The sequence below is a fragment of the Apteryx rowi genome, unplaced genomic scaffold, assembly GCF_003343035.1.
Source record: "Apteryx rowi isolate R43461 unplaced genomic scaffold, aptRow1 scaffold_33, whole genome shotgun sequence".
Classification (NCBI taxonomy): Eukaryota; Metazoa; Chordata; class Aves; order Apterygiformes; family Apterygidae; genus Apteryx; species Apteryx rowi.
In genome coordinates, this window is record NW_020449752.1 from 1,859,183 (window position 1) to 1,877,006 (window position 17,824).

Genomic DNA, 17,824 nt, shown 5'->3' on the forward strand with positions numbered 1-17,824 from the left:
TCCCGGCGTCGCCCGCAGCTGGCGGCGCAGCCCCCACCTTTGGTGCAAAGGCTGCGTGCCGTTCCTGCGCCGCCCTGCACAGCCTGTTCTGGTTCGTTTCTGGCTTCGTTACTGAGCGTGATTAAACGGTCCTTGTGCCGCTGGAGATTGTGAAAACACACAAAGGGACTTTTCGAGTCGTCTGAGGCACTTAGATACTGAGGAGACAGATGCAGAAGAGACCTAGAGAGAGGTGGTGTTTGACGTGCTCTACAGTAATGAGGTGTCCACCCGTTAGGGCAGGTGTCCTTCTGGGTCCACACTGCCACGCCGGTGCCTCTGCACAAGCGAGAGAGTCGAGACGGAGCCTCAGGACCTGGGAAAGGCTCCCTCTGGAAAGGAAATTTGAGAGTTGCCCTCTCCTTGAGAGGAATGGGGGACAGGTAGCTCTAAGAAGTGGCTGTTGCAGAAGGTGGGGTGAGGAGAAGGTTTTGAGCACAGCACCTCGCTTCTGTATCTCACTTTGTAGAGTCTGTGTGTGGCCAGCGATACAGTGCATGATGTTAGAGTGTGCAGAGCTGGATTTAGCCGTTATCTAATGGCATAACAGGGCTTTGCAGCTGCTGTAATATCCTGGGGCCCCAGCTCATATACAGTGTAGGGGGTGATGCTGTCAAAGGGGGCTATTCCTTTCGCCTTTCCATGAATCGTCAGCAAGGGTGCAGTCTCCTAGATCATCAGGTCAAGCCTGTCTCTAGTCACTCTTGTGAGTCTTTGGGAGTCGGGAATGGCTTCAGCAAAAGGTGGCAACTCTCACTGCAAGAGAGAAAGATGAGTTTGGCCAGCCCCTGAAGCTGTCCACTCTGGGACAGACTGTAGGGTCCAGACCCTGGTGATGATGCTAGGCAGTCGTCTTGGCAAAGAGGCGCAAGAGTGGCTTTTAAGGGTGAGGAGCAATTTCAAAGCAGTGTGCGAGCTTGAGGTCTTGAACCATCACAGCCTGGCAGTCTTCACTTAGATTTCAGTCCAAATGTTGTGTGCTATCCTTCCCCGGCTGGACAAGCGGGGAGCTATCCTCCCTGCCCATCTGCAAACCTCGCAGCACTTCAGCATTTTCCTTTTACACCTTCCCCGCRACTGCTAGGGTTTGGGGCATGGCTCTAACTTTCATCTTGCCTCCTTTCTTGTGGTGATTCAGAGCTTGCGGCTTTTGGCCTCTGCTCTACAGGTTTCCAGTTTGTTATAAGCTGTTGTGAGGCAATTTGCGGTGTGCTAGGATGCAGAGCAGAGATGCTGCAGACCCTTTTGGATTAAACGGCTGCCTGACTACAAGGGATGAGAGCCAGTGACCCAGAAAGTCCCCCCTGGGAGCTGTGTAACAGCCCCGCTGCGGCCCTGTGATCTGAACGCACCAGCACAAGCTTCGTGTCTGGCCATGGAGATCTTAGGAGATTGTTAAGACTTTTAACTGCAGTCTCTGATGGCTCTGCTCTCCCTTCCGGCGACTCTGAGTCGCGCGCTCGTGTGATTAACTTCACATCCCAAAAGTCACTGCCTCTGTAAAGCTTCAGGACTCAGCCGGTGCTTCTGCCTGGTTGAACGCCCTGCAAGCCTCCAGACAAGGGTCAGCCAGGCTGCGGCTGGCGGAGGAGCTCAAAGGCCCCAGGTTTGAAAGCAAGAGACTTCCCTGGGCTTTGATTGCAGACTCGAGCGCCTGCAGGCTGCAAGGGGCGCAAACAGGGAGCGCGGGCTCTCGGCAGCCTTGCAGCCGCAGGGCTTGGTGCCTTGCGTGCCCCCTCTGCCGGTTTGGAGAGGGGGAGCGGCGGCGTGCTGCGGGAAGATGTCCAAATAAGTGTGCGAGGTGCGGGAAGTTGCACGACGTGATCAGAGTGGCTCCGTCTGGCTTTAAAACCTCCGTCCGGGTGAAGCGGCCGGGAGGGTACCCCTGCTCGAGACGGGTGAGGCTCGGAGACGAAGGAGCTCCTGGGGGGGCAGACCGGCGAGCTTGGGGGGATGCCGGCCGGTGTGCTGCGGTGGGGTTTTGCCCTAGCCTGGCTGCCTCCCTTTTGCATTTTAGAGCAAATGGCTTGACCTGTTTCTGCTCCTCGGGTGGAAGTAGCTGAATTGGCTGAAAAGCAGGCAGATCCTGCAGGTATATTTGTCAGGTCAAAGCCTCCTTGTCTTTATTGCCGTCTTCCTGACAGAAATGCATTCCTCCACCAAATAAAAATTCCATGCACGGAGCCGGTTAAAAACATCAATTAGCTTTAAAACAATTATTATTTCTTGAAATGCCATTTTATATATGCAATAACACAACACAATAATCCTGGGTTATTTAACAGAGCATTTACCATGAAAACAGTCATTACTCTTTAAACGCTGCTGACTGTACAAGCCTCTTAACATTAAACAGCAAGTGAGGCAGAAGTCTTGCCATCAGAAGTGCCACATTCCCCTGACTATATTAGAGACACTGTCCCAGGAAGCTCCCTGCTTGGCTGAATGCCATTTCCCTGGCATTTCCCAAGCCTGGGAAGCTCTCGCGTGCCGGTGTAGCTGTCGCCGCTGAGAACAGCCCTGACCCCGCTGGCAAAGAGCTGGGTCGCTCTCCTGTACGAGCCGGGAGCTGCCACCAGTCACGTCACGGCAGCGATGCTGCGAGCGGGGCATGTTTCAAAGTGCATGGAAATGCATGGGCATGCTTCACCCTTTTCCTCCCGTGCACCCTCTGGCAGCGCTTTCTGGAAGAGCTGGGAGTTTGCCCTGTTGTTTGGGACCGGCGTGTGTTGGAGACGGCCACGGCAGCCCCGAGTCGTGGTCGGGTGGTGGCTTGTCCGGCTCTGCCTGCGCCAGGGCTCTGCAGCCTCCCTTCATCCTCAAGCCCCTCTTCCGTGCCGTCCTGATCTCCTGGTGTAACAGCCATATTCTTTATCTGGTGTAAACTCAGTAGATTTAGCTATTTTAATATTGTCTATAGGGCCTATCATACTGCGCAGATGAGTCGTTTTCACAGTTAATAATGTATTTCACGTTAAATTCTGCATGTTTCCCCTCTTTCCTGGTTCTAGGGAATTGTGCTGGATGTATATTATTTGCTTACTTATTAGACCTCTTCTAGGTACCTGGCCTGTGGGAATAGAAAGAAATACCACTCTCAGGCTACCAAAAGCCTTTGGTTTAAGCAAAATAGTTGTGTTTAAAGATTAATTTAAGATGCTTTAAAAATTGAGCAGGCCATACATTTTTAATTTTGATTGATATTATTATAAAAGATTCAGCTGCAACTCTTCTCACCAGGACCTCTCTTGGCGCGCCAACAGTGCGTTTGTCTGGGAGGGACATGACTTAGTTATTTTTAATCTCTCAGACTYGCTCCTGTGAAATTTATGGCAAGCGTCGCCCCTAGTCTGGCACGGCGGATCTCGCCAGGCAGCAGCTCGGGACGCGCGGCAGGGCCTGAGAAGCCGGGGCAGCTGGTCACTGGGCTAGGGGTGGCCGAGCCCCGTGTCGCTATGGGACGAGGGGAAGGGGTGGCTTATTTCGGGAGCATCGCGGGGGGGATGCGGAGTCCGGAGCCCTGCAAGAAGCCTCGGTGCGGGAATCGCTGAGGACCTGGGTAGGCAGCAGGTAAAATCTGCTGAACAGCCAGTGTGCTTGGTTTTCCTTCTTGCAAACTCACTGTATTAGTTTTTTCTTTATTTAGTTTTATTCAGCATGGAAATAGAGACCTAAGGAAACGTTAGTGCCACACCCAGGCTCGGATGTCTTGTTCCCGAGGCTTCTTTTCATAGTGTTTGGCTTGCAAGTTGGGAGAGACAAGGCAGCTGCCGCAGCCCTGGAGGAACCGAGTTTGCCGCTGAGGAATAATTCTCCAAATTGCATTTGTTTCACAGGCGTGAAAGGTCACAAAGTGAAGGGAAACAAGAACTGTATTCAATTAGACAATTCGATCAAAATAAATCTGTCAAGATGGCATTCCTGCTGAGGAATCAATTGACTTGGAAAATGAAGGCAGCTGCTGCTGCTGCTGCTGCTATTATTGTTGTTATTATTATTATTTTAAATTAGCTCCAGTACCTGACGTGAGGGCCTGAGTTGGAGTGCCTGAGCGTTCACATCATCTATCACTCTTACTAGTTATTAATACATCCTCCTCCGCCTTGCATTTAGTGCCCTGTTAATAGTCAAGTGGCCCCAGAGTGTTTCCTGGGAGGTTGATATGAATGATTAGTAATGAGAAGGGATGGCAAGGCTATTTTCAGACAGAAGGTTAAAGGGAAAAAAAAAAGCGAGCGAGCGAGGGAGAGCAAGCAAGCAAGCGTGTGGCCAGCGTGCTTGGTCAGACACCGTTCGTGGTGCGCACTCGGAGCTGGCTCTGAATCAGCCTGGCTGATCTGTGTGCGTGTTCCCCTTTGCTGGCAGGTTGCGCCACTAGGACACCCAAATGCCTTGCCCCGTGATTCAGCAAGGCTCTTAAACCTGGGCTCCCGTCCCGTTGACTCCAATGGGAGTTAAGCGTATGCTCCAAGTTAAGCAAACGTGTACGTTCTTCCCTGACTGAGCAGCGYGGCGCTGGGGCCGGCGTAGCCCCGGGGGGCAGGTGAGATGGCGAGGGGCCGTGCAGCCCCGCTTGCCGGGAGACAACCCCGTGCCAGGGCCAGGGGAGCCCCCGAGGGAGGCATGGGGCGAGGGGGCTTGCAGGAGCCGGGACGGGCACGGCCGCTTGGGCTGGGGAGATCGGGAGCCCCTGCAGCGGGCTAACGCTGCGAGGAGATGTGCCATTASGGAATAAATGATTATGCAGGGGAAGAAATCCTCCTGTCTGAGAGATGGGGAAGCGTACACAGTCCACTCCATCATCTGAGCGATTTCAATCTTGACTTGATAAAGCACTGGAGACTCTAGCAAAGAAACAGGCCTGCCCCAGCCGGATGAGAGGCTGGATAATGCTGATGGATGCTTTCCAGCTTTGGAGCTTCCCGCTCCTCTTTTGCCATCAGCCCTTTGCTGCTGAACTGGCGTCGCCTCCCTGCTGTCTCCCAGGGTCACCCCCACTTTGAACGTACAATGTGGAGAAATAAAATGGGAATGTTTCGCAGGGCTGGGAGGTAGGAGTTCCTAGGAGTGCCTGATGTGAAAGGTGATAGAGAAGCTTCCTTCATCTTGTACCAACTGGGGTATTTTTCTTTTCATTGGGCAGCCTTAAAAAATTTTTTTTTTAAAAAGCTTCCAACCTCCTTTAAAGACAGACTTTATCGCAGCAACATACTGCTCTGCTTTGTGGCTGTCTTCAGCGAGGTGCACCTCACTGTTTGACTCGCCGGTGCGCTGGAGCAGAGTCGCTCGTGCCAGCGCTTCGCCAGCTCCGCTCCCCTCTGCCGCCGCAGCCGTGGCTCTGCTGCCAGATCCCTCCCCAGCACCCCGGCCGGGGAGCGCCCGGTGAGGTCCGCGTCCGAGCGCCAGACCCAGCATGGCACTGAGCCCAGCACGGCACTGAGTCCTCTTTTCCCTTGTGTCTCAGAAGGCTGCTAGAAACGTTAGCGGTGAGATGGGAGAGAAAACCAAGGTTGTCCTGGGCATCTGGCAGAGAAAATCTCCTAGTGATTGGCTGCAGCCCCAGCTGGTTTTTGTGGATGTGACAACATCCTTCTCTCCTAATGTCCTAGTGTGGCATGGACGTTGAATTCTCTTCTGTCTGTTATGCAACTGTTAAACCRTTTTTCTAGATGTAGTTAAGAGATGTAGCAATAGTCACCTCAAGCCTTTGGGGACGGGGAAGAGGATATCTGTTCAGAAGAAGACTGACTGCAGTTGCTCACCCGTTCCCCCGCATGCACACCGGCATCAACATGCGTGTATCCAGGTGGCCTGGCTGGGATTACTTGTGTGTGATGTGGAGGACAGGGGACGCTGGCTATTGAGTCCTCAGCTTGTTACTTGCTTTTTTATTGACTGGTGATGACAAACTGGCTTATGGACAGGTCTTTTATACCCTTTAGGACTCAGCAGTTATTTTAGGATGATGCTTTGCCTTACAATCTTCCTCCTTTCATCCTTCATAAATCTTAAGCAAGGCTGCTGCATTCAGACCGAGCTTAATATTCCTGTTGCAGATCTCTGCACAAAAATGACTGCGTTTCAGCAAGGAGGTGGATGGATTCCTCTCCACCCCTGTGCTTTACTCAAAGGGCAGTTGTGAACCTTGACTAATTGTTACTCTGTGAAGTAGCGTGAGGTCCTCGGACGAGTGGGGCATGCTGGTGTTACCTTGTAGGTGCATAGCCTGAGGGTGCAGCGCGTGGACATTCGCCACCTCTGCTCTTCCCATCAGGTGGTGCGTCGTGGGTCGTGTCCAGCGGGTTGGGATGGGGACGTGGTATTGCCAGCTAGAGGAACCCGAAGGAGGGAGACTAGGAAAAGATGGGGAAAAAGAAAGAAAAGAGTAAGGAGGAGACGCAGAGAAAGAGAGACTTGTTTTGCCGGCTATGTGTTGTTGGAGGTGATGTTTTTTGTAAAGAAAAAAGCAGAGGGGAGAGATCCCAGCCCCTTCATTTCACCTCTTCTCCACTAATGCACTCAGTTACAAAGGACAAATCCCATTCACTTGGCCTTTCTCCTCTCCTCATTAACTCCAATGACCTTGGGGCTGTGGCGGGAGCAAAGCGTTTATCCCAACAAAAGGATTATCAAAATAAATAGCCAGAGTTTTCAGAAAGGTCATGTCCCTCACAAGCCCAGGCAGAGGCAAAACCTCTGTGCTCAGCTGAGTTTGGATAGGCTTTCCTTCCCAGCGTCTCGGGTGATAAATCCAGCTTGCTGATGCGGTGCCAAGGAGCATCGTCCTCGCTGCGAAGTTGGAGACTGTCACCCGGGGAGCGGGACAGTGCGGGACGGGGGCAGCGCTCAGCCGCAGCGATATCCCCTGGGGATCAGTGAAAAGCCCCCGCGGTGCGCTGCCATCACCGTTGCCCTTCCCAGAGCATCCCAAGCACCTCCCGGTGGTGTCTGACCGGCAAAACAAGCCCCTAGACTCCGTGCAAGCGGGTCCCTGGGGAGATCCTCCCGCAGACAGGCTCCATGGCATTAGCTGAGGCAAAATGAAATGTTTGGGAAGGTGCGTGAGAGTACCTTTGGCAAGCTTCCAGGGTATCTTCATCAGCAACAAGCAAGGGGAAAAAAACGCCTTGGTTTATTAGCAGATTAGTGTTCTTACCGTTCAGTGTATGTAACACCTTTTCAGCATGYGCTGTTCAGAAAAGCCCCGAAGCTCCGTGTGCAAGGAGAGGGTGGTTCAAAATCAGAACAGGAGCTGCTGGGTCTTGGGGAGTTCTTAGATGCGGGGAAATTGYAGGGGCGCCGTGCAATGTTAAAGCATATATGTATTGGTCCATGAGCTGCAGAACTGCAAGTTTCTTTGCGCGTGTGCATTTGTCATAGGAGGGGTAGAGCTGGACCAGCCCTGGATCTCAGACCCGGGCACCCTGACAGCTCAGGAAARCGTCTCCCCAGAGTAAGGCTTGCTAGTTTGCTGTGGACTGAGCCGAAGCTCTGCGGCTGAGGCTTGGAAGAATTTGGAGGTGGTTCCTATAAATATGAAGCCATATATATGTGCGTGTGTATATATTGGTAGCTCAAATGTAAGCCAGAAAATTATAGCTCCCCRTCTCAGAAATAATTCCTCTCATTTTTATGTCAGGCTTGTTCCCGCATCTAGCGCGCTGCTTAGGTTTTGTTCAGGTTGGGCTTAAGGGGACAGCTTTTGTAATCAGCTGCTCAGTCAGCGTCTTCTTTAATAGATGGTCTCTTTTTCCATGTTTCCGACAGCAAAGAAACTTGCCTCTTAGCCACTCCACTCATCTCCGACTTTCAATTTCTCTGGGGGGAAAAAAAAACAAAAAAAAGTCCCTCTTTGGGTGGTGTGAATGAATTTGGTTGCTTACGATCAAACCCATCTTAGACTGTCAGCAGACACTAGGCCTCATGTACGGGGGTTTTGAAAACCAAGTGATGAGCTGATGCAAGTGTAATACCTGTCTGGTGGAAGAACAGAGCTGCCTCGCTGCTGGAGTTTTTATCACATTATAGGGTGAGACTGTCTGAAGGCAGCCTGGTTAGGATCTGAGCAGACTCGTCTGCTCAGCAATTCCCTTCTGCTCCTCTAAGCCCCATGCAGCTGGGGAAAAAAGCACCTGCCTTTGCTGCTGCTGCCCAAGTTAAATGTTACCATGTTTTATTCTCCCTCCTGCCTCCCTTTTTCACGCYGGCGTACCACAAAAATGCCTCATATCGTCATATGCCCCGTGAAACTCTCCTGGAGCATTCAGCTCTTCCAGAGGAATAGAGGAGGATGTGATTTGAGGCTGGCATCATCCCCCCCGTCTTTCATCCCCTTCTCTGTGACACGATTTAGCATCTCAGAAGTTGCAAAGAGCCTCTGTCTTTGTGTAGATGCACCTGCTCTGTGTGTGCAGGTGGGCGCGTTGATGTTGTCATCGTAAAATTTGTGAATAATTTACCAAGCAACCAAGAGGGCTGTAAGGCTTTAAATTATTAAAGCACCTTTCAGTTTGGAGAAGGGATGTTGGAGATGTTTGCTTTGGCTCCGGGCTCTGCCTCGGAGCTGGGGTGGTGGGGACGGGACCGGGGGAAGGAGCGTTTCGGCTGCTGCAAACAGGCTTGCAGTGACACATGGGCTGGCAGAGCCGGAGCCAGCTAACTAACTAGCTGAATAGATCCAGATAGGCACAAGAACAATCCAGACAGCTTTCATCATTTAAACTGGAGACGCCTTTCCCTGGGAAAGAAAAAAAAATGACCTTTTGTTGCATTGCCAGAGAAATGACATTCTCTTTTTTCTCTCTTTCTTTCTTTCTTTTTTTTTTCTTTTGTTCCTCCCTTTATTCGTTTGGAGGCAGATGAGTAGACAATTCCTCTCCCTGGAGCTAACACTGGGCAGTGTAGACCAGCGGGGAAGCACCCTGCCCCATCTAACACAGGGACACACGGTCTCAGGTCACTTGTGCGGTGGCAGCTCTGTGCCACCATCTTTTACTCCGGTTTGTGCTGAGGCAGAACGTGCCACAAGGTCTGCGCTCACCTATTTGCGCCTAACACCGCTGCCAGCAGCATTCGCACGCACACTTCTGCACCCTGGTTTTCCTGCCGATGCTCTTCCACGTGCATATTTGCCGTGTGAGAATCCCAGGGTTACGTGTCCAGGAGCTAGACACAAGCCCAGCCAGCAAATACGTTGTTGAACTTGGGCCAGGATGCACAAGTACTCGTGCTCACCAAATAGCAAAACTCCAAGCTGCTTTCAGCAGAAGCTTATGAGAGGTGATGTATGAGAGGTAGGAGCAGGGGCCTCGGCCAGTTTGCGTTAAGCGTTCAGTTGCTGTCTCATTTTGGATAACGGCTACCCAGCAGCCAAGTGTGAACCGGTGCTGAAGCAGAACCAAGTGCTGCCATTTAAGGGCTTTAGCGTTCTTCTTTCCTTTCTTCTTTTCAAGCATGCTGAGAGCTGGGAGTTAATTCTGGAAGCATCACTTGTGCAAGGACGTTTCTGGCAGGCTCCAGGTTGCTAAGTGTAGCTAAGTGCCTCGAGCATCAGCAACTATTCTGCTCCCCTCTTTCTCCCTGCAGAGAAACTTTCAGAAGGGGCGCAAGGAAGCGAGCRCAATCAGCCACGCTAAATAATACCCGAAGGTGCCGCGTGAGGCTGCCACAAACGCTGCCGCATGGGGGGCGGACACGACTCCCATGTACTGCCTACGCTGGTTGTTTCCTTGTCTTTCGCCCCCTTCCCTGGCTTGACGCTTTGGCCCGGCTCCATGCGTTAAGCTCTTTTGGGCCTTTGCCTGAAGTCTTGCCCTCCAGCTCTGCTTCTGATCTCCTCTGAATCCTTTTATTGGCGTCTTTCTAGTTGTGAAGCGCTCGGAGCTGGGGATACTCGGAGCAGCTTGGGGCTCGGCAGCAAGCTGCTGAGACCTTGGCGGGACCGAGGCCAGGTGGCACGGCCCCGTACCCATGTCCTCTGAGGGCACGGTGACGGGGACCAGCCTGTGTGAATGTAGCCTCCCTCGCTGCTGTTCTGGGATGCTCCTCCACAGGGGGTTTATGATCAGTGAGGGTTTTCTTTTGGGGGTTGTTGCCATCTCCTTTCCAAGTTATCATCTGCTTTCTCCCATGGGCTGTTTTTCAAAGTATTTTCTTTCTTTGATTTTCCTTTTTAAATTTTGCACCGAGTTTGGACTTCASTTGTTGTCCCTGATGGTACCGACCAAGCTGGCTCTGCTGAGGAGAGCACCCGTCGCAATTGTAGGGCACGTGGCGCTGTCCGTGCGCGGGTGAATGGGGAGCTCCGTGCGCTCCACAGCCTCAGCTGCTCGTGATCGCGTCTCTCTGGTGCTTGGCACACTGACACACGTGAGATGTTCCCATAGGCAGTGTGCTGTTCGGAAACGGTGTATATTTTTAACCCCATCCAGTGCTAGAGGAAGCATGCAGCTCACCAATGCTTGTGGATCCTGTGGGCTGAGATGTGTGAGAGCGGTCACTGGGCCACGCAAAGGGTCTAGGTGGACCCTTGGGAAGGCGGTGGCTGCTGTGAGGAGACCTTTTGTGCCCCTGCATGGTTTCTGGGCTCCACTGATTCCCATGCTCGGTCTGGGTCGGTTTTCTCCTGGTTAGGATGGTGCATGGATGGACAGGGGTTGAGGGCCCACCAGCTCAGCACGGCAGCTTTAGAGGGCGGTGGCAGCAAACGGCATATATAGCTGCCCTCTCTTTATTCCACATGCTTCAGGTGTCTGGTGTATATGAAAGAACAGAGTGAACCATGCAGGGTGGGATGAGCCACGTTCCTTCTCTGGAGTTTGAGCCGACTGGTGCCATTGAGGGCCTTCTGGGAGAATGAGCTCATTTCTGGAGTGATGTGATTTTCCACTGATGTTTTCAGGAAGGATTTTCTTAACTATTTAAACCAGGTAAATTGGAAATTACTTAACAGCATGTTTCTGAACGAGGTATAAAAAGAACACTCCAAACCTTTTAAGTGTTTTTTACCAAATACAAATTTCATCTTCTATTAGTATCTTGGAATTGGTTTCTGAAGTGGTTAATGCTGTTCTTTGTAGCCGTTTCAGGTCCTATTCCTGTAACTGCAGGTGCCAGCCCTGTGTAATCCAAGTTAAACCCTAAAGCTGGTTCAGTTTCACGACTACTCTTCCTCTCCTGCCTTCTGCTATGGTATTTTAGGGCTGGAGAGGTTGGGGCCCCTGCCCATTGAAGCATTTAGGCATGTGCTGGGCTTAAGAACATTGTTGGTAAAGGACCATTCATGTCCTAAAGCGGCATGCGTTTCTTAGCTAATTCAGCAAAGCAAAGTCTCCCTTCTCGCTCTCCTTTCCACCCTCTAGTGATAGAGCCGCCACATTTGCAGGGTACCAAGAGGGAGGGTCAGGCCTGGAGCCTCCTCAACCTTCCTGCCTCTTGAGCCGTGAAAATTGATAACAAGCTTTGGCTTCTGAGACCTTCCTCCCGGGTTAGTTACTTATGCCTGTGTCTAGTGTTGATGCAGCTGCCTGGTGACCATCATTCAAGTTCAAGAGAGCCCTGCAGAACAGGAGAGAGAAGATCCATCCCTATCCCAGTCATGTCCCCTCATGCTTCCTCTTCCCCCTCTTTCTTTTTTTCTTTCTCTCTCTCACGCACACACTTCCTATTAGCTCCCTTATTTTCAAGCACCGGGGAAAAGATTCAGTGTGTTTGTTGTCACTGTACGTGGTTTCAAAGCCTCTTTGCTAGCTCGCGGCCCCCCGAGGGGAATGGCAGCCCACGTCCCCTTTTCTGATGAGGGTTGGGTTTGCAAGGCAAGGAGCCGGAGTCAGCTCTGTGATTAGCAAATCCTCGCCCTGCCGAGAGCACGTGCGTCGTGCTGCCCAAATCAAAGGGGAGAGAAGAAAAGGCACGACAGGTGCCTCCTCGGCCTTTCCARATATCCCACCGTCGGCACATTTGTATTAGATATTGATTTCTGTTTAATAGAATAAGCCAGGAGAAATCACGCTCTTTGTTGGCGTTCAAAGGATAAACCATAAAAGCCATTAAGAAGTACTGTAAGCAGTGGGATGATTAATGAGACTTTAGGTGCATTCTACTGACTGTTTCCAGATAATGTCTTTGAAAGATCCCGTTGCTTCTGGCTGCAATTCAGAACTATTTATTTGCAAGGTGAAGCTCTGAGTAACAACGCCTCCAGCGCAAGTCCTGCCTGATACCGTTACGGAGACAGACTGGATGCCCCTGGTTTCCAATCTCCGGAGGGATTTTTGTTTTGTTTTGTAGTTGTTCTCTGCGGAGCTGCCAAGATAGTTGTGAGGTCAAGTGTTGAAAAACAGGTTGTCTGCCCTCAAAATGCTCCTTCTAGGCTGTGGCGAGAGGCTGCTTTGGAGAGGACTGCGGGGTTTAAGGAAGGAAGCCCTTATCAGGAGCTATTGATCCTGGATTTTTTGTCTAGTGCAAGCGTGTCTTTGCATGGCTCCATAGCCTGGGCAAGGTGAGCGCTCTCGCAGCCGTGCTCTCTGGGATCCTGACGGTGTCGGTGCTCGCAAATCCCCTCTTGGTTTTGGCTCGCTGTGCAAGCAGGGCTGGCAGCGGTGCCCTGCCACGTCCAGGCTCTGCGCTGCAGGGCTGCAAGCCCCCGCACAGTCCGCATGGTCTCCATGCCGGTTCTCTCCCACCATGGGCCCTGCAGCCAAACAACATCTGTGCGCAGTCGTGCCCCTGGCACGTTGCTTCCCTTCCCCGCCAGCTGCGGCACTAGGTGTGATAACCTTCGTGTCAGCAGACCTTTGCGGAGGCACCGGAGGGGTCACCGCAGAGCCCGGCAGAGCTGCAGAAGTATGTTTCCCTCCATCCCCTTGAAGAGCATCTGTAGCTGAGGAGCATCTCGGTGGACTTCTATTCCAAATGCAACTTCACAACTCTTCTGCGAGGCGTCATCCTGGAGCCTTAAAGGGGAATCTACAGGAACGCTCCATTTTTCCACAGCACGCATTGTTTCCATTCCCCGATGGAAGCGTTGGGAGCACAAGGCGTCTCAGACCCAAGGTCCAGCCAGTGCTTTCAGGTCCCTGCTTTGCTTTTTTGGCTCCCTGACCTGAAGACCTCATGAGCCTGGTTCGCGGTGGGCTGAGCAGGTGGACAAGGTGGATGCGGGTGCGGAGCTGCTCTGAGGAGCACGGCCCACGAGGCTCGAGCCGGGATAAGCCGCTAACCTGCAGCACGCCGTGACCTGCGACTCGCGTACGCAGCGCCAGGCGTCCTTTTCCCTTGGGAGGTAAAAGTTACTGCCGTCGCRGCAAATCCTGTTGGTTTCTGAACCTCGCCAAGCCCATCTGCGGTGAAATAACAAACACAACTCAACGAAACAGATCAACAGGAAAAAAAAAAAGCCTAACTAGAAATGTTCTTTTTTTCCCCTCTCTGCGCACCTGAGCCTTTTGGGCTGCAAATCCACTGAAAGCGGAGAAGCTGACGAGGACTTGCGATAGCTGCGAATCTGTCCCTGACGCATCGAATTGCAAAACATGCTTTTAGAAGAAGATGCCCCCCTCTGAGCCCCTTCACCTCTGTTAACGTTTGGCTAGCGAGTCCGTATGGGCAGTTGCATCTGTCAGCTCTGATCGCAGAGGACATCCGCTCCGTCTCGGACAGCAAAGAGGCGCTATGGGAGGGGAAGCGCTTGGAGGGGCAGTGTGTTTTCCAGCTCGGCCGGTTTGCCCAAGCCCTGCTATCCTGCTGCAGCGGGAAGACGTTTCCTCCCGTGTAGCGTGGAGGGATGGGAAATGGCTTTGTGCTCCTCGGTTCCTCATCCTCGTTGCTTGCTTTCATTTCCTCCCATCCCTTTCTCCCAGTCACGCTGCGGCAAGGAGAAACGTGGCCGTGACAGGGCAGGATATGGGAGGCAGGGATTTTCTGTCAAGGGAGCTTTAGCTGCAATAGTTTGTCATCAAGAATAATAATAACCAAATGATGATTGGCAAACCGGTGTTGAGGGGGTAGCGAGGATGTAACCGCACGCAGCAGCTGCAGGACGAGCGGGGAGCAGGCGATATCCAGGCTTTAATGAACAAGAACAAGAAGCTTAACCCGCTAGTGGAGGGCGAGGAAAGGCCTGATTCTGCCCGGCGGGGTAGTTATTTGCTCCCTCGGCCGCTGGCTGGAAGCGCTGCAGAGACGGCTGGCGAGAGGGGTTATTTTCCCCCTTTGCACTAAAAGAGAAAATTCCTCTTGTTGCTGTTCCCTGGCTCCCTGTCTCTCCTCCTCTCTCCGCTCTGCCTCCTTCGCTTCGTCCTGCTTCTCGCTGGTGCTGCTCGCTGCCTCTCCTCCATCTTTGCCTCGCTCTGTCAGTCTCTTGCCGTTTTCTAAAGCTCCCTTTGCTCCCTTCACTCTCCTGTCACCTTTATTTCATTTTAATTCTTCGCCCTTTCTCTCTCTCGAACGCTCTCGTTTCCACCCATTCCTCCCTCGGCGTCCTCTCTCCTCCCTGCCGCTCCGTCCTCCGTGGGGACCTCGCGGGCTCTCCCGGGGCAGCGCGCTCGGGAGCCGGAGGCGGCGCGGCGAGAGGCGTTTAATTGCCGCCGAGCTCTCCGTTTCCTTAGCCAGCCCTGCAGCTGATTTATTGCTCTTTCCGGCTCGCTTGGAGAAAATCGTTGAGGCTTTCGGCCCCTCTGGGGGAGGGCTGGCCCGGCACGGGAGGCTCTGCAAGCCCCCGGCTGCTGGGTTCAGGCGGTCGCGGGCCCTGCAGAGATTAAAAGAGCTCACCGGGTTTGTTTTAAGCAGTGGAGTCAAGTGCAATAGTTTGGGCCTAGTAACCTTTCCCGCAGGCGATATGTATAGAGAGGCAAGTTTTACGGTCTTTCCGCTTCCAGCATCCTCTCCTTTTTATTCCTGTCCCCTAGACGTGCGCTCACAAGGCAAGGTGCTCTCCAGGCTTTGCCTTTTGCATGCAGTCAGCACTTAATGAGCAATAGTGAGTAGTAAAACCAGCGAAGAGAGGGACGTGTCGGGGTTAGGAGCCCTGAGGTGCGGGATTTACAATGTTTATGAGCTCCGGTTTTGCCTCTGCCACTGACTCCTGCCGGCGATTTAGCAAATCCTTTAATCTCCTTCCTTCCTCAGTTTCTCCAGTCGGTTAAGTGAGGATAATGAGCCATAACTAACTTGCAAGCTGTCAAGGGAATGGTTTAATTAGCARCCGATCATGCTAGGTGCTGTGGGGCTTTGGTTTGCATCACGGCTAAGGGAAGGCAGAATCAGGCGTGAGAAGGCTCTGAGGAGCTCAGGTCCTTCAAGATATTTGGCTGCCTAAATACTTCTGAGGATCYGGGCCGTGGCTTGTACAGCCTCTAGGCTCGTCTCGGGGTGGAGATGCTGCTTGTGGTCCCCCAAACAGCGGCACGCCGGCGTCCCCACTGGGCCCCACGCAGCGAGCAGGGACGGCRGCGGTTTCCTTTGCCGTGCCTGTTGCAGGCAGTCCTCCTCGTTTCATGCCACTCCTGCCTGCGCRGGGGTTAATTAAAGGCCCTGCCAGCAGCAGGGTTTCCCAGCCAGCCCTGCTCTTCCAGGAATAGAGGCTCTTGGCTTTCAGGTCTCTGTCATGAATCCAAAAAAGAAAAAAMGAGAAAAGAGAGAGAGAGAAAGAAGGGGTAAATCTATTCCTCCAAACCATCTCTGGCTGCCTGGTTGRTCAGGCAAGGCGGTTTCTTTTGGAATAACCAGGTAGTGAAGCAAAGATGATGGAGGAAGAGCGCTAGATCGAGGCTCCCCCGTTGCTGGGGTCAGCCATGGGTTCCCACATGGATATCTTCATCCCTCCCTCCCCGTGGGKCCCGCTGTGCTCATCGGGCAACGGTGCGTCTCCGGAGGCACCTTCCCAGYGGAGCCACCGCTCCGCTGGGGCAGCCGCGTCTGGCCGCCGGATTGCTCGGAGACTCGAGCAGGCTGTGTATTAGGCGGGTGCTTAAGTGTGCTGCTGTACTGCTTCTCGCCCTCCCGCCAGCCCCGTCTGCTCTCGCGGGAACCTGYGCTGGACCTTCCTCCTGCCACCGCCGGCAGCACGCTGCTTGCTTGCTTTGGATGTTCTCCAGAGCTTGGCTGGCCTTTCTTGCGCTGGGTGGGAAAAACGCTGTACTTGATACTTTTTATGAGACATCATCAGACTGTTATGTATGTGGGGGCGGGGGGCTTGTTATGTCCCTTGATTTTTAATTGTAGCAGCACGCTGGAGACATCATTAGGATGTTTGTTGCTTCACCCCGGTGCCCTTCTGGTTCTGGTTGCTGGGGCTGCCGTGGCGGAGCACTTCCTCCGGGGGTGCGTTTCGGAGGGCTGGCCGGCGTCGGCGCGCGCCGTACCCGCTGCCTCCCTCCTCGCCGTTTCCCTGAGTCGCTGCCTTAACAAGCGCAATTATGTTTGTCTCGCACCGTTTTTTTTTTTTCTTCCTCCAGACGAGCCCATGCTGACAAGCGCTTCGAATCCCGTTCTCTTTTCCCCTGCCAAAAATCCAGCGACGTCAACAGAACAGGCAACCACGCGGGAGCCTGACCCGCTCTCGTTTCGTCCCTAGCGGCTGTCTCTGGCGTTGTTATATTCCTAGTGGTTTTCTTCCGCAGAGAGGTCACGTTAACTGGACTCTGCCTTCCTTTCGTCGTCCTAGTTTTYGTTTTTCTTTCTTTGCCGTGGGTGCACACGTATGTGTACATAAGCAGGCACGCTCGCACGTACGTTTCTGCAGAAACACACTCTCTGGAGGCAGCCCTGTTAATAAAATGCGGCGTTGTTTTAAAAGTATCGATGGTGGGGGTTTTTTGGGTTTTTTTTTTTGGCATTTTGTTATCAGAAAATTACCCAGCTTTATCAGCCCATTATGGGGCCCATTTTGCAAGCAAAATAGGTCCATTTTCAAAAAGAAATAATCTCATTGCAGAGCAAAAAATGCTTTTGGATGAAAATTGCGGAGCACTTTGCATTTTTTCCCTTGTTTGGGATGAGAAGCTGCCTCTTCTGCTGACACTGCCCATCGTGGGGGGGGTCTCTGATAACCGAACTAGTGAAGACTGGAGCACGCAGGGCCCTGTGACACCCTTCACTTCACACCCTGACCTAGCACTTGGCCTTACTCTGGGAGGTGACAAGGCAGCACATGCAACGCCTGCACCAACCCAGCGTTGTCCTGATCTCAACTGACCGGAGAGTCCTGGGCATCTGCCCGCGGGACTGAGGGTGCCGGCCTTGGGTGGGATACGCCGCAGGGCTGTTTCGTGCAGCGCTCTTTATTTTCCCTCCTGCTTGTGACTTGGTTTCCTTTTCTGGTCTCATTGATGCCGCTCCTTTCTGCCCACTGCAGCGTCCGCAGAGAGGACTCTGAAGCGGGTTTTGCATCTTCTCAGCTGCTGCAAGTAGGTGATTTATATGGGGAAGGTGTTTTGTTTCATTGCCTTCAGTTATTGCAGAGAGCAACTTCTCTGTTTTTCCCTTATATCCCTTCCTCCCGCTGGGCAGGAAGCGAGCAAAACCCTGTTGTTTTGTTTACCAAAAATATATGTATTGTCGGGAGCAGAGCCGCACGTGGGCATAAGGATAGGTCTGATGACAGAAGAGGTTTTTTCCTGCCTCTCCTTTCTGTCTGGAGCTCCGTTTTGCTGCTTTGCAAGCGATTGCAATTGCTCTTACTGAAGAGAAGAGTTCATTTCCCTGCGAGGGCGGGGGATTTTGTTTCCTCGTGGCAGAAGAGCCTTCTGGCTCGCCTTTGGCTGCTTTTCCCCTCAGGATACGGTGA